This window comes from Heterodontus francisci, chromosome 36 (genome assembly GCF_036365525.1).
Source record: "Heterodontus francisci isolate sHetFra1 chromosome 36, sHetFra1.hap1, whole genome shotgun sequence".
Taxonomy (NCBI): Eukaryota; Metazoa; Chordata; class Chondrichthyes; order Heterodontiformes; family Heterodontidae; genus Heterodontus; species Heterodontus francisci.
Window position 1 is genome coordinate 9,200,143 of NC_090406.1, and position 17,767 is coordinate 9,217,909.

Genomic DNA, 17,767 nt, shown 5'->3' on the forward strand with positions numbered 1-17,767 from the left:
GGAAATAAGAGCAGGAGTAAGCTATACGGTCCCTCGAGTCTGCTCCAGCATTCAATAAGTTCGTGACTGATCTTTTATCTTGACTCCAATTTCCCACATTATCCCTTGATTCCCTTAGTGTCCAAAAAATCTATCTATCTCAGTCTTGAATAAAATCAAATAGGAAGTGAGTCTGACTTTAACTTGCGGGTGACATTTGAGTAACTGAAATTAGTGCCCTGCTTGAATTGGCAGGAATGACATCAAAGCTGGCAGTGAGGAGCAGGAAGTGTGGTGGCAACCAGCTGCATCCGAGGACCTAATGGATTGGGTCCCAACATAAAGTAAGTCCCCAAATGGACGTCGGTGTGGGGAGAGAGAGGGAGAGGTAGAGCAAGAGAGGCCCAAGAATTACTTTTCACTCCTCTGAGGAATAAAATAAACCATATTTATCTCGGCCTCCAGTAGACGCTTTGCTGCGTCTTGCCAGGTTTCTCTGACAGGTGTAACACTAGGTGGATTTCTCCCTGCACAATTGTAACGCCATTGAGCCATGACTTTTACATTGCCTTCAGCAGGAGCCTTGGCCAACTTCAAAGTCAGTAAAGATAAGCTGCCACCAGGCTGGAGCTTTGCACTCTTACGCAACAGGGAGACAGTAGCATAGTGGTAATGTCACCGGACTAGTAATCCAGAGGTCCTGGCTAATGCCCTGTCTGGAATTCGAGACAGAAACAGATCAGCCATGATCTTATTAAATGGCGGAGCAGGCTCAATGGGCTGAATGGCCTACTTCTGCTCCTAATTCGTGTGGTCGTATGGACACGGGTTCAAATCCCACCACAGCAGCTGGTGGAATTTAAATTCAATTAATTAATAAATTCAATTAATTAATTTTTCAAATCTGGAATTGAAAGCTAATATCAGTAATTGTGCCATGAAACTATCATCAATTGTTGTAAAAACCCATCTGGTTCATTAATGTCCTTTAGGGAAGGAAATCTGCTGTCCTTACCTGGTCTGGCCTACATGTGACTCCAGACCCACAGTAATGTGGTTGACTCTGAAATGGCCTGGCAAGTCATTCAGTTCAAGGGCAATTAGGGATGGGCAATAAATGCTGGCCTTGTCAGTGATGCCCACATCCCATCACAGAATAAAAAAAGGCTGATTAGGGGACTTGGCCTGATCTTAATTCCTTCCCGTTTTCTAGTCTCCATATCACAGAAAAGAGGCACGGGGAAAGTGCAAAAAGATTTATCCGAATGATACCAGGACAGAGAGATTCTAACAATCAGAAAAGAACAAGTCATGCTGGGGCTTATTTGCCTAGCGAAGAGAAGACTAAGAAGTGACCCGATAGAGGTCTTTAATGTTATGAAGGGGTTCAATAGGGTAAAAGTAAAGGTGTTTCCACTTGTGGGGGGCATCCAATAGTCGGGGCTATAAATATAAAATAGTAATAAATACAATAAAGAATTAAGGGGAAACTTCTTTACCCAGAGAGTGGTGAGAATGTGGAACTTGCAACCACAGAGAGTGGTTGAGGCGAATAGCATAGATGTATTTAAGAGGAAACTAGATAAACATATGAGGGAGAACGGAATAATATGTTGTTGGGATGAGATGACAAAAGCTGGAAGGAGGCTTGTATGGGAAATAAACAGTGATATTTTTGGGCCTGTTGCCCTGTTTCTGTACCGCCAAATTCTATGTAAGGCAATTCCACACAGCATTCTCACTAGGCAAAGGGGGTTAAAATCAATCCCTTGATGTTTGGACTGATAGTTGAAGAAGTCTACTGGTCTGTCTAGAACTGTACCCCAGGATGAATTATCAAAGGAGATTGTGGAAAAATGTGACATAAACAAATCTGGATGACCACCATTTCATTGTAAACATGTGAGAGTCCAATGAGGTGCTACGGTCAAGTTGTGACTAGTTGATTCTGGTATGAAACCCCACACAATGCCACTACAAGCCTGTCAGGGTGAGTCAGCACATGGGGCACAACTCAGTCACGCTCTGGTGGCCCATGTGATCTTATTTTGTACAACATGAGAGCAGAAGCAGAGTGTAAGGAGCCTTCAAATGAAGAAAAACAAATCTGCCTTCTGTAAATCACTCATGTGCTGTTTTAGCCACGTGCTAGAGAAGGGAATTAACTTTTTTTGAGAAGGTTAGTGAATCATGATCTTTTCTTAAAGGGAAACTGTCCTCAGCTGAATTGACACCAACAATTTGCATCAATATAGCGCTTTTAATGCAGTAAAACATCCCAAGGTGCTTCACAGCAGTGTAATCAGACTAAATTTAACACTAAGCCACATAAGGAAATTTTAGGACAAATGACAGAGGTAGGTTTTAAGGAGGAGAGAGAGGTAAAAGGGCAGAGAGGTTTAGGTGGGAAATTAATCACAAGGCTTATTTATGTTAATACTTGTTTCTACCTTTTTATGGTGTGATTAGCAAAGTAATCTTGACAATTAGTGTTCCCCTAATAGCTCAGAGGCTAACTGCACTGTTGGTGTGGACCTGACCCCATAAGGGTCTCATCTTTCACACTGAAAATAAGGAAAGGAACCAGAGTTCCAGCTAGTTCCCAACTGCTATCCCGTGACTCCTGCTGTGAAGTGTGTGTGTGTGTGTGTGTGTGTGTGTATGTCAGGTGACTGCTCGGCTGTGACCTAATTCAGGATTGCATAGCCTGCTAATACTCACTATCTAGTCTTGCGTATGAAGGATGACCAAAGAGCAGAGTACTGGAGGGAAGTTGGGGATTAGTGGAACACTAACCCAGTCAGTGCCTTCAGGAGAAGAGAGGAAAATAATTAGAGTGGGATTACTATCTTCAAAGAAAGCTCCAGACTCCAGACAGCTTATACTTCAAACACAGTAACACTCTTCCAGCATCTGGTTCCAAGTGATGACTTGATTTTTATCATTTACAGTACAGGATAGAATGTTTCTCACTTGCCTAACAGGCTTGATTAGTGGCTTTGAGCACAAGAACATAAGTATTCAAGGATGAAGAAGAGGCAAAACCTGCATTTACATAGCACCTTTCACAACCTCACTATGCCCAAGTTATTTTACAGTCAATGAAGTGTAGCCCCTGTAGTAATGTAAGAAACGCGGCAGCCAAATTGCACACATCAATGCAGTAATGGCTAGATAATCCTTTTTTTTAGGATAAAAGCAAAATACTGTAGATGCTGGAAATCTGAAATAAAAACAAAAAGTGCTGGACTTTTTGTTTTTATTCCTGTTTTTTAGGTGTTGGCTAAGGAATAAATATTGGCCAAGATATCAGGGAGGACTCCCCTGCTCTTCTTTAAATAGTGCCGTGGGATCTTTTACATCTGCCTGAGAGGGCAAATGGATTCTGCAAGACAGGACCTCCAAGAGTGCAGCACTTCCTCAGTATTCAACCAGAAAAAGGTTCTGACGACGGGCCCGTAGCTGAATTGTAATCTTGGCTGTTCTCTCCACGGATGCTGTCTGATCTGCAGATGCTTTCAGCATTTTCTGCTTTTATTTCAAAATTAAAAGCCATTTGACCATTACAGTTCATCCCTCTAGTACCCTAACTCTCTCATCAAAACAGATCCCCATAGCACTCCAACTCTCTCATTGAAGCTTATCTCTCTAGTATCCTAACTTTCCCATCGAAACTCATTCCTCTAGTATCCTAAAATTCCTATGATAGCTTATCCCTCCAGTATCTCAATATTTCCAACTCAATATCTGAAGAGATGGACAAATGTTTAGAGTCTATCTGCAAGACAATTAAATCTGTGATCCTGCTCACCACAAAATCTTGTAGAAACTTAGCTCAGAGTTACTCATAAAATGTTCAGTAACACAAGCAGTTTGAGGAGATTAAAAAGCAATTTCCGTTCACCCACCAGATGATTCTGCTGAATACTCAATATTCCAGTCTAGCACACTCTTCAATGAGAGTTTAAAAGTCTATGGTTTTGGAGGTTTCATTAAAAACAGGATTTTGGGGAATGACTAAGCAGTGAGGGAATTTTCCAGGCAGCAATGATCATCCTCTGCTCTGTTGAAAGAAATGGGGGGGAAAAAATTAAAAGACACCATAGCTACAAATAATCTGACAAAAATGTAATGTTTCTTTTGACCAGTTAATCCTTCTCGGTCCATTGATACAAAATAAATCCACTTTGAAACTTCACTTTACAGGTGAAGATGGAATTGTTACATTTCTCTTTTACTCCCTTGTTTTAGCTGCTCTTTTCTTGAAGATCCCGACTCTGGCTGGGTATGGTTCCCCAGAACTAGCTGCACTCATGCTATGCTTTGCCCAAGTGTTCATTCCTCATGGAGAATGTCACAGCTGAGCCCAATCCCATTCTCGCTCCATAGTGATCAGGAATGGGAACCCTAGCTGATTTTCTCCATCTCTATTCTAAGGAGATAGAAGCCAGCTAACTCTACACACATCAGCAATTAAACCTAGGATTTTTCTGGTCTATGTAAGAACATAGGAAATTAGGAGCAGGGGCAGGTCATACAACCCCTTGAGCCTACTGCACAATTCAATAAGGTGTTATATGATCAACTCCACTTTCCCGCTCTAACCCCAGACAGACAGGAAACAGAGAGTAGGAATAAACGGATGTTTTTCCGGGTGGCAGGCAGTGACAAATGGGGTACCGCAGGGATCAGTGCTTGGGCCACAGCTAATCACAATATTTATTAATGACTTGGGTGAGGGAACTAAATGTAACATTTCCAAGTTTGCAGATGACACAAAGCTGGGGGGGGGGGGAATGTGAGCTGTGAGGAGGATGCAAAGAGGCTCCAATGTGATTTGGACAAGTTGGGTGAGTGAGCAACTGCATGGCAGATGCAGTATAACGTGGATAAATGTGAGGTTATCCACTTTGGTTGTAAAAACAGAAAGGCAGATTATTCTCTGAATGGTGATAGATTGGGAAAGGGTGAGGTGCAACCAGACCTGGGTGTCCTTGTACACCAGTCACTGAAAGCAAGCATTCAGGTATAGCAAGCAATTAGGAAGGTGAATGGTTTGTTGGCCTTCATTGCAAGAGGATTTGAGTGCAGGAGCAAGGATGTCTTACTGCAGTTATACAGGGCCTTGGAGAGACCACATCTGGAGTATTGTGTGCAGTTTTGGTCTTCTTATCTGAGGAAGGATGTTCTTGCCATGGAGAGAGTGCAATGAAGATTTACTAGGCTGATTCCTGGGATGGCAGGATTGACGTATGAGGAGAGATTGGGTCGACTAGGCCTATATTCACTGGAGTTTAGAAGAATGTGAAGGGATCTCATAGGAACCTATAAAATTCTAACAGGACTAGACAGGCCCGATGCAGGGAGGATGTTCCCGATGGCTGGGGAGTCCAGAACCAGGGGTCACAGTCTCAGGATATGGGGTATGCCATTTAGAACCGAGATGAGGAGAAATTTCTTCACTCAGAGGGTAGTGAACCTGTGGAATTCTCTACTGCAGAAGGCAGTGGAGGCCATGTCATTAAATATATTCAAGAAGGAGATAGATATATTTCTTAATGCCAAAGGGATCAAGGGATATGGGGAGAAAGCAGGAACAGGGTACTGAATTAGAAGATCAGCCATGAACTTTTTTGAATGGCGGAGCAGGGCCGAATGGCCTAATGGCCTTATCCTGCTCCTATTTTCTATGTTTCTATGTTTCTCTTGATTCCCTTATTGTTCAATTCCAGGATACTATAGGTCAGTGTTAACTTTTTTTTTCCACAATAGCAAATTAGGGCATACTTTAAAAGGAAATCAAAAACATTTATTGCTCCTGTACATGATATGATCAGATTCAATCTGAAGGACTGTCTACAGGGTAAGTTCTTGAGAGTACAGGGAGATGTAATGAAGTTACTTTCAGATATGAGGAACTTTCCATGCTGACAAAAAGTTAAGGAATTTTGGAATTGAGGATGGAAGCTTCAAGCTGACCTAATTGATTGTGAAAGGGACTGACTAAGTTGATCCAGGCATAGCATTCAGTGAGGTTCCAGTAGCAGAGGATACAAGTGAAAAGATTAGAGCGTTGAAAGTAGCAAATAAGTCAGGCAGAACTTTTTCTCCCAAATGGTTCCTGTTTTCATATCTTTACATCGTGTGAAGTAGTGGGAGAATTCGTGGGCTGCAATGTGAACGCTCCTTCCATGGCTGTAGCCATCTTTATAGCAGCCGATGGGGTGATTAGTTCGCTATGCCAGGAGATTTCTTATGTGCTCCCACAAACCATGCGATTGAGGGGGAGGGGGAATGGGTACCCACAACCATTGGGCACAAATATCCAGGCTGGGTATTTACTCAGAATTCAGAACTGGCAATCTGGTCTCTGCAACTGGAGTGGGGTTCACACCAGCACCTTCGACAAAAGAGTCGGAACTGTTCCCACTAAACAAAAGACTTATTCCACCCACGTGGTATTAGCTGTAGAATAAGCACGCAGGCAAGGAAACTGAAGTTGATAGTATTAGTAGCTTTAAGAGCCAAGTAAGTTCTTTTTGGAGAGAAAAAAGATTGAGGAATATATGAGAAGGTGGGTAACGGGGGGCTCAACTATCAAAACAAATGGGTTTGTGGGCCTAATGAGTTTTTCCCATTAACAAAAATTAATATGATTCTGTTGAAATACTTTCTCCTTTAATGAAGCAATGTCACAAGGAGATAATATTCCGAGTGAGTGCAAATCTGATAAAATGATAATAAAGAGGTTGTATGCCAGAGAATATCCTTCAACTTTAAGGACTGAACTGCATTCATATCTCTCAAACCTTCTCAGCCTTGAGAATTTTTACATTATTGTAGGAACAGTTCTGCAGTCACAATGCCATGCCAAGCTGTGTGTGTGGCTGACTTGGACAAGTCATATAGTTTTTTCTCATCACTGAGACACAGGGGAGACATTCAAGCCCCGGAGGCAATGCAGAGGAAAATTATGAGGCTAATTCCTAGCATCAAAGCACTGAAGTAGAGAAAAAAGTGGAACAACTTGAGCTACGGAGGTGCCAGCCATGGTTCAGTGGTAACATTGAGTCAGAAGGTTGTGGGTTCAAGTCCCATTCCAAAGACAGGAGTGCAAAATACGAGGTTGACTCTCCAGTGCAGTACTGAGGGAGTGCTGCACTGTCTGAGGTAGATGACACGTTAAACCGACACCCTGACTGCCTTCTCAGGTGTACGTAAAACATCCCATGGCACTATTTGAAGAAGAGCAGAGGAATTCTCCCTGGTGTCCAGGACTAATATTTATTCCTCAATCAACATCATTAAAAAAAGAGATGATCTGGTCATTATCGTATTGCTGTTTGTGGGAGCTTGCCACATGAAAATTGACTGCAGTGTTGCCTACATTACAACAGTGACTACATTTAAAAATTCTTTATTGGATGTAAAACACTTTCCGACTTCCTGAGGTCATGGAAGGTAGTGAATAAATGCAAGTTTTTGTTTTATTAATCTTGAAGGACTGAAAGATTACAAACAGTATAGAAGAGGTGAATAGGTAATGCTGGTTTGAGATAAACTGTGACTGCAAGACAAGCAGCATAGGCTCAACCTAATGATATGCAAATTTACATTTGCTATCAAGAAGTCCTTACACACAAAAATTAATTAACACATTCAGATAACAAAGTGGAAGTCAACATCATTTAGGAAGTAGCTGGTTGCTGTAACAGAAGACTGTCGACTCTTTCTGGACAGGTGAGCATTTGATAGATTGAGCCATATTGGCCAAGAAGACCCCAGTTCAATCCTCACTGCATGCCAAGTTACTTGACCTCAGTTCAATCAATGGTTAGGATGTCATAATGGATCTCAGTGCCTTGAGGTCGGAGAAAGGAGAATCAGTCAGGGTTCCTGCTCATATTACAGTGAGCCCTGGTGGAAAGCGCATTTGAGAGCACAGGGTCAAGGTCAACTGTGATAGCTTCCTGTGATCAAATACCTGCAGATGGACAGTCTAGAATGACACATAAAGAATGGTCATTTGGATGAGATTCTAGACTGCCAATATTTATCTCCCTTTTGTTGCTGATTTCCCAAGGCGTGATAAGGATTATGCATGTGTGCTTAAGGTGCCTGTTATTAATCAAGGAGTGATTGGAACATATATGTACTCATGGCCTGCTAGGTAACAGACTGAAAACATCACAAAGGGAGACTGGTTTGATCAGATATGCAACATAAACTTTATGACGCTGAAACTGCAGGGGCACATAGAACTGAAAGTTGTCAGTCAATTCAAAGCCTCTATCAACTCAATGGATCAAATAGTAGGAGCCATCTCAAGGGCTATAACTCAAAACAAGCTACTTTAACCATACATAGAGCACCAGTGAGGTTCAATTCCATGTCATCTGGGCGCTATGCCTTGCATGGATTTGAAGGGTCAGTCATCTCCATTTCATACGAACATATGAATTAGGAGCAGGAGTAGGCCACTCGGCCCCTCGAGCCTGCTCCGCCATTCAATAAGATCATGACTGATCTGATTGTAAACTCAGCTCCACATTCCTGCCGACCCCCAATAACCTTTCACCCCCTTGCTTATCGAGAATTTATCTACTTCTGCCTTAAAAATATTCAAAGGTTCCAAAGACTCACGACCCTCAGAGTGAAAAGATTTCTCCTCATCTCTGTCTTGAATGGGCAAGACCTTATTTTTAAACAGTGACCTCTAGTTCTAGATTCTTCCACAAGAGGAAACATCCTTTCCACATCCATACACCCTGTCAAGACCCCTCAGAATCTCATATGTTTCAATTCAAGTCACCTTTTACTCTCCTAAACCCCAGTGGATATAAGCCTAGCCTGTCCAACCTTTCCTCATAAGACAATTTCAGTACTAATGGAAGTCATGGGGACATACTGACGTACCTGAGGTTGTTGTTGATAGCATAAAGGTGATTCAGATGGGGACATGATCTAGGTTTATAAAACTCTGAGAGGGAATGGCAACAATAGATTCAAATGGGTTATTGAATTTGGACTCGGAGCAGAGAATTGCTGTATGAAAGAGATCTTGCTCCAAACTTGAAAAAATAAGAATTTTTTTTCTCTATGGTGTCTGGCAACATGTGTTAGATTCTTAGTAAAGTGCTGGCACACACATGATGGGCTGAATGGCCCAGATACGGCAGGTCATAATCAGCCATGATCCAGTTGAATGGCAGAGCAGACTTGAGGGGCTGAATGGCCTACTTCTGTTCCTAATGTTGCTATGCTGTGCTGATTACCACCTTTACAAGTTTTGACATCTGGGTTGAGTCAGGGTTCTGTGATCTCGGCGGAGAAGAACCTCTCCAATTTGTCATATTGCTGCTGGGTTAAGGAGAGAAAAGATCAGCCAGGGTTCCTGCTCCTGATAACTCTCCAATGACTTCCATTGGGAAGTGCATGTCTGAGGATAGGATCAAGCTTGGCTGTATGCCCCATGTGGTCAAATATCCTGCCAGTGCTCAAATGGTAAGTGGACAGAGGGTAGGGTAACAGAGGGCAATCAATGCCTGTATCCCACAGACAAGTAACACCTTCAAGAGAGATGGGGAGAATATTAAACAGGAAAATAATAAATAACAAAAGAGAAGAATCTAGTTCTATTAAAAAAGAAAGATTTTACCTTTTTAAAGTTTTTAAAAAAGATTTTCCCTAAAATAGGTTTTCCTCATCGAGAAAATAATACATTTCTAGAATGGGAAAAAATTATAAATTTATACCATCTAGGAATTGGTGATTCGATGTATTATCTTCTCCCTCATTCTATAACCAGAAAAACAAAAGCCCAGAATCTCTTAGCAACAGCAAATCAAACACTAATAATCTGTATCCAGGAGACAAGGTCTTATCAAAACTTTTGAATCTCTTTCCAAGTCATTTCTCTTCAGCAACATGCACAACTCAGAACAACATGTTTACATTCAGAAAGCAAATTTATTTTTTTCATTCGGGGCAACAGAATGTCAGAGAAACAAAGAAGTTGCATTTATATAGCAACTTTCACCACCTCAAGACATCCCAAAATGCTTTCCAGCCAATGAAGTACTTTCTGAAAGGCAGTAAAACAGGTCAGCCAATTAACACACAGAAAGCTCCCACAACCAGCAATGTGATAACAACCAGATAACCTGTTTTTTTTTTGTGATGTCAGTCGGAGGAAAAATATTGGCCAGAACACTGGAGAGAACTCGGTTGCTTTTCTTCCAAATAGTGCCATGGGATCTTTTCGATCAACTTGAGAGGGCAGACAGGGCCTCGGTTTAAGATCTCATCTAAAAGAGGGCACCTCTGACACTGCAGTGCTCCTTCAGTACTGCACTGGAATGTCAGCCTAGATTTATGTGCTCGAATCTCTGGAGAGGCTTAAACCCACAACTTTCTGACTCAGAGGAGAGAGTGCTACCCAGTGAACAACAGTTGACAGATAGATGACTTAGTGCAATTGTCAGTCCAGTGCCTACTGGACAAAAGCTCACACACGAAGCTGTCCCTAATCAGTATTAAATTATCATTCGCTATCAGAGTGGCCATAAAACAGCTTGTGTAGGAAGTGGAAAATCAGGGACTGAATCAGGTATTTGTAGAGTCATTACAACCTCAGTTATTTACCCATGAAAATCTCAAAGGTTAATATTTCACTCAATTGCTATCTATGAAGACAGGAACATGCTGTCAATCAATGCTGTATCTTAGGAAATTGTTTCCTCTGAAGGACTTTTAAAAATTCTTTCTTAAAATTGAGATAATCTGATATCAACATCCTACATCCGCCAAGTCAGTAAAACCCTCAAAACATTCCAACATGATTAGTAGGTCCAGCTATAGAGATAGCTTTCTTTCGGTACACTCTATCTCACTGGATAGCCCAGCAGTTGAAATTATGCCATATTACTCTTTCATTAAATAAGAACTTCTCCCTCTCTCTCTGTTCTGTCTTTTTTCCTCCACATGCTGAGATGAAAAGGCCGCCCATCAACAAATTATTTCTTCTGTTCGCACCCCTAATTTTGAGTCCTCCACCACTGGAGTCCGTGTCTTCAGCTGCTGAGGCCCTGAGCGCTGGAATTCCCTCTCAGCCTCTCGCTCCTCCGTTAAGACATTCCTTAAAACCTACCTCGCCTGTCCTAATAATTCTGGCATGCTGTGAAAATTTGGCTGATTATGTTCTTGCGAATCATCTTGGGACATTTGACTCAGGTACAGGTGCTATATAAATGCAAGTTACAGTTATTCTGCTGCACAGACTGATTAATGTTGCTGTGACTAGAAGAAAGTTGTGAGCTTGTCTCCATGGTTTTTCACCACTTCAAAGCGTGGACTCTGGGCGTTTCTTGCACTAATCTAGTGGGTAAACGTCTGGCGTGCTGCAGAGCCCGCACAGGCCAGGTTAAGCACCTGGTCTGTGCTTAGTTTGCTGATCCCAATTTGGGCACCAGTGGAGGTGTTATAATGGCCCTTGAGTTAAGGAGGAGAAACGTCCGCTGGGCCTCTCCACGTCCTTCTGTGCTGTAACAGTTCTGTGATTTTGGAACACTGTACCGTGACTCCCACAAGAACATTGGGCTGAATTTTACAGACTCCCTTGACGCGGGGGTCGTGAAGGGGGGGTGGTGGGCCTTGACGCCGGGAAGGCCTGGCCCGATATTGCTGCCGGTGGCGAGGCCTCATGGCGGCCCGCCCCGCCGTTCGGCGACGTGAGCCCAATTTAAATATGTAAATTGATTTAAATAAAGGAATAAATTACCTTCTTGCTCCCGCCATCTGTCCCAGTGCGATTGAGGTGCTGGTGGCCAGCACACCCGCGCCTACGGATCCCCATCCGGTGGGGAGGGGGGAGCAGGTAAGTTTTTCAGTGCGGCAGTCGGGGGAGTGGGGTCACAGTCATCTCATTGGTGTAAGGGATGATAGGAAGGGGTAAAGTGTAAAGCTTATGTACTTTGGGGGGGGGTTGGGGGAAGGTCAGGTGCACAAGGTAAGTGTTTTGGGGGCAGATAATTAAATCTATGGTTATGAGGGGGTGGGCGAGGGGCAAGATCAATTTATTTAATTTTTTAAAATCAATTTCCCTTTAAATATTTAAATTGAAATGTAGGGCTCGAAGCCCATTAAATATGGCATCGCACCTGTGCAAAGGCGGCTGACACCATTGCCGGGGACCGACCGCCCGCTGCTTCCACATCATCGGGATGGGCGGTCTGTCCCGGCTATTTAAATGAGCTGCCGCACTGAATATCCCAGCGGCTTCGCGATGCGCTGTCTGCACGGGCGGACCGCCATTGTTTTCATCTGCCACCGATTACAGCAGCGGAAATATAAATTCCGGCCCATCAGGCAGGATTAGTCACGCTAGTTTTGGGTGTCAAAACAGCTTGCTGTCTTGGCTTGAGAATGGACCCCTGGGCAAAGATCTGGAGGTCTGGCCTGGGAATCTGTGCTGTAGTCAAAAGTACCTGTCTCCAAGGGAGAAAGGAAGGAAATTGAAGGATGAGAGAAATTTTCAAAAGCAAGAAGAAAGTGTGTCGTTGAACAATCGGATCAATCACTGAGGAAATAAGAATTTGTGCTGTAATCGAGCAAATTTGTAAATCGGATATGCTCTAAAGATGAATGGCCAGAAAGCAACAGTGCTTTTGAAATGAATTTTTAAAACAGGTGATACAAATGATTATTTTAAAAAATTTGATTAAAAAAAAAAGTTTATTTTTGTTCCCTGTGTTCTTCTCCCTCCCCAAATATTGGCCAAGACACAGCAGGATAACTCCCCTGCTCTTCTTAGAATTAGTGCCACAGGATCTTTTGCAGCCACCTGGGAGGGTCTCGGTTTGATGTCTCATCCAAAAGCAAGCAGTGTATTTACAATATGAACCACTTGAGAAATGCATGACTTGGCTGTCTTCAAAGAAAATTAATCGCTATCAGAATTCTCAAAAAAATTGGCGGAGAATTAAAAGTTCTATATTAGTAATAATAAATGCCAATAGGAAGAAAGAAAAAGAAAGCCTTGCATTTATATAGCACCTTTCATGACAACCGGACGTCTCAAAGTGCTTTACAGCCAATGAAGTACTTTTGAAGTGTACTGATTGTCATCCTTCCATCTAGGAAAGATGATGGACACACAGCAAACAATCCATTTAGGTGGGGTGTCTTTTCTTGCTGCACCTTTGCTGATGGCTGTGAAGGCCAATCCTTGAGAGGCAGGTTCTGCCACAAGTGCTGCACATGAAGCTGCCAAGTGATGCTGTAGTTGTTGTTTTCGGCGTTGCTGCCTGTTGCCAAGCTGCTGTAGCAACTGGTCGTCGTGGTAGTGCACGCCAGTCCACAGGATGTGTCGCCATTTCCCTCTTTCGCCAGCTGGTGGCTCCCAGGTGCAATAGTCAACATTTAGGGCCTTCGTGTCACACTTGCAAGCATCCTTGAAACTGAGCTTTGGGCACCCCACTGGCCGTCTGGCCCCGGATACCTCAGCATACAGAAGGTCTTTGGGCAAGCGACTGCCTTCCATCCTGCAGACGTGTCCAATCTACTGAAGCCACCTCTTTTTGATTAGTGCCAACACACTTGGGAGCTCTCCCTTTGAGAGGACAGCCAGGATATACCCACAAATAACTGAAGTATTAATGGGATTAGCATCCTCGAATGGTGATAAATCACCAGGGCTGGATGAAATGTACCACAGGCTGTTAAAAGAAGCAAGAGAGGAAATAGCAGAAGATCTGACCATAATTTTCCAGTCCTCACTGGATACAGGTGTGGTGCTGGAGGATTGGAGAATTGCTAACATTGTACCTCTGTTTAAGAAGGGAGCAAGGGATAGCCCGAGTAATTACAAACCAGTCAGTCTAACCTCAGTAGTGGGAAAATTATTGGAATCTATTCTGAGAGACAGGATAAACTGTCACTTAGAATGGCATAGCTTAATCAAGGATAGTCAGCATGGATTTGTTCAGGGAAGATCTTGTTTGACCAACTTGTTTGAATTTTTCGAAGAAGTAACAAGGCAGATAGATGAGAGTAGTGCAGTTGATGTGGTCTCCATGGATTTTAGCAAGGCTTTTGACAAGTTCCCACATGGCAGACTGATTAAAACAATAAAATCTCATGGGATCCAGGGAAATGCAGCAAGGTGGATACGAAATTGGCTCAGTGGCAGGAAACAAAGGGTAATTGTTGGCGGATGTTTTGCGACTGGAGGGCTGTTTCCAATGGCATTCCGCAGGGCTCAGTACTGGGTCCCCTGCTTTTTGTGGTATGTATTAACAATTTGGGCGTAAATGTAGGGGGCAAGATCAAGAAGTTTGCAGATGGCACAAAGATTGGCCGTGTGGTAGATAGCGAGGAGGATAGCTGTAGGAAGATATTAATGCTCTGGTCAGTTGGGCAGAAAAGTGCAAATGGAATTCAACCCTGAGAAGTGTGAGGTGATGCATTTGGGGAGGTCAAACAAGGCAAAGAAATACACAATTAATGGGAAAATACTGAGAAGTGTAGAGGAAGTGAGGGACCTTGGAGTGAATGTCCAGAGATCCCTGAAGGAAGCAGGACAGGTCGATAAGGTGGTTAAGAAGGCATATAGAATCCTTTTCTTTATTAGCTGAGGTATAGAATATAATAGCAGGGAGGTTTTGCTGGAATTGTAATACTCATTGATTAGGAACATAGGAAGATAGGAACAGGAGTAGGCCATTCAGGCCCTCGCGCCTGTCCCGCCATTCTATGAGATCACGGCTGATCCCCAGCCTAACTCCATATACCTGCCTTTGGCCCATATCCCTTAATATCTTTGCTTAACAAAAATCTATCTATCTCATATTTAAAATTAACAACTGTTCTTGCTTCAATTGCTGTTTGTGGGAGAGAGTTCTAAACCTCTACCACCCTTTGCGTGAAGAATTGCTTCCTAACATCTCTCCCGAACAATCTGGTCCTAATTTTTAGACTATGACCCTAGTTTTAGAATCTCCAACCAGTGGAAATAGTTTATCTTTATCTATCCTGTCTTTTCCTGTTAATATCTTGAAGACTTCGATCAGATCACCCCTTAACCTTCTAAATTCTAGCGAAAACAGGCCTAATTTGTGTAATCTCTCCTCGTAACTTAGCCCCTGTAGTCCAGGTATCATTCTTGTAAACCTACGTTGCACTCCTTCCAAGGCCAATATATCCTTCCTAAGGTGTGGTGCCCAAAACTGCTCACAGTACTCCAAGTGGGGTCTAACCAGGGTTTTGTACAGCTGCAGCATAACCACAGTGGCGCAGTGGTTAGCACCGGGTTCAATTCTGGGTACTGTCTGTGTGGAGTTTGCAAGTTCTCCCTGTGTCTGCGTGGGTTTCTACCGGGTGCTCCGGTTTCTTCCCACATGCTAAAAGACTTGCAGGTTGATAGGTAAATTGGCCATTATAAAATTGCCCCTTGTATAGGTAGGTGGTAGGGAAATATAGAGACAGGTGGGGATGTGGTAGGAATATGGAATTAGTGTAGGATTAGTTTAAATGGGTGGTTGATGGTCAGCACAGACTCAGTGGGCCGAAGGGCCTGTTTCAGTGCTGTATCACTAACTAACTCCAATCCTCAAGATATAAAGGCTAGCATTCCATTAGCCTTTTGATTATTTTCTGCACTTGCTCGTGGCATTTTAAAGATTTATGCACCTGAACCCCCAAGCCTCTTTGGACATCCACTGTACGTAACCTCTTCCCATTTAGGAAGTACCCTGCTCTATCCTTTTTTGGTCCAAAATGGATAATCTCACACTTGCCCACATTGAAATCCATCTGCCACAGTTTTGCCCACTCACCTAGTCTGTCAATATTTCTTTGCAATTTTATGCTATCATCTAGATGGTCTACAATGCCGCCTAACTTTGTATCATCAGCAAATTTGGATATATGACTTGCTATGCCATCATCCAAGTCGTTAATGAATAATTTGAATAATTGAGGCCCCAACACAGATCCCTGCGGGACACCACTAGTTGCATCCTGCCAATCGGAGTACTTACCCCACTATCCCCACTCTCTCTTGCCTACCACACAACCAACTTCCTAACCATGTCAATAATTTGCCCTCAATCCATGGGCTTCTACCTTAGTTAACAGTCTCTTAAGTGGGACTTTATCAAATGCCTTCTGGAAGTCCATATAAATAACATCCATGGACACTCCCCTGTCCACTACCATAGTCACCTCTTCAAAAAACTCAATGAGATTTGTCAGGCATGACCTTCCCGTTACGAATCCATGCTGGCTGTCCCTAATGGGCCACAACTTGTGCACTGTGTGAAGTTCTGGTCACCTCATTACAGAAAGGATGTAATTGCACTAGAGAGGGTACAAAGGAGATTTACGAGGATGTTGCCAGGACTGGAAAAATGCAGCTATGAGGAAAGATCGGATAGGCTGGGGTTGTTCTCCTTGGAACAGAGAAGGCTGAGGGAGTTCTGATTGAGATGTACAAAATGTTGAGGGGCCTGGATAGAGTGGAGGTGAAGGGTCTATTCAAGTTAGCGGAGAGGTCAGTGACTAGGGGGCATAGATTTAAAGTGATTGGTAGAAAAATTAGAGGGGAGATGAGGAAAAACTTTTTCAGTCAGACGGTGGTGGGGGTCTGGAACTCACTGCCTATGAGGGTAGTAGAGGCAGAAACCCTCAACTCATTCAAAAGGAGTCTGGATATGCACCTCAAGTGCTGTAATCTGCAGGGCTACAGACCAAATGCTGGAAAGTGGGAATAGAATAGGTTGGTCATTTTTCAGCTGGCACAGACACGATGGGCCAAGTGGCCTCTTTCTATGCCTTAAACTTTCTATGATTCTATGAAATGCATGGCAGACAGTGAAGATGGAAATTATTGAGCTTCTTTTCCTGGTCGCGTTAAGTTGCCCATGTTTCACAGCCATAAACCATCAGGTTGGTCCTTTAAAGTGTAGTCACTGTTGTAATGTAAGAAGGGTTTAAAATGTACCATTTAAGTGCTCGAACCAGCAATGCCCCCCAACTATCAATGCACCCCCCAAAATAGCTTCGTGTTGGAAAGTAATAAACTATGTGGTGCCAGTCTTGAGTTTTTCTTTAGTTCAACGCCAGATGGAACTCGTGAACTCCTAACAGAACAACGGACAATATAACCACCAGACGGCGCTCCTCGGTTAGTTTTAAGAGATTCTCGTAAATATATTTATTTCTGAATTTGTTTACAAGCTGTGTTCGTTTTTTTTTAACGGCTTTCAAGGGTGATGGGGGTGGGGGGGGGGGTGGTGGTTGGTGAGGAAGAGGCTAATCAACGGGTTTGGAATGCAAAACATTTCTCAGGTTTCTGTAATTGCACAAAGCACTGATCAAGTGTGTTTAAATATGTAAATCGACAACTGAAAGTTACATGTAAACACACTTGATCTCTACAAATGGATCGATTTGGAGAACAGGCTACAATCACAAATACAACGAAGATATCTAGGACATTTTATTTTCCTGCAGGAACATATTTTGGGGGGGGGTGGGGGGTTAGGTTTTTTCCAATAATAACAGACTGCTCTGGATATCAAAGGATACATGTAAACAATCAGATGAATTGCAAAACATCACGGAAACGATCGTCAGGATTGTCAAGTGTACTACTACTTTGCAAAACATGTCTGCGGTCTCCTGCGCAAAAGAGTTCGTAATTATCCCAATTATTTTCTATCTGTCCACGAACAGAAAGTGCATTTAGCTGGTGCATAAAAATTATTCCTTGTATATGACTGTTTATGTG

At 42.9% G+C, this 17,767-nt stretch overlaps 1 protein-coding gene across 1 annotated transcript in view; it reads right to left on the reverse strand.

The window, feature by feature from the left end:
• The window catches only part of LOC137351571 (semaphorin-4E-like), a 123,092-nt gene that overhangs the window by 86,236 nt on the left and 19,089 nt on the right, over positions 1-17,767 (reverse strand). The gene's annotated exons all lie outside the window — the stretch shown is intronic.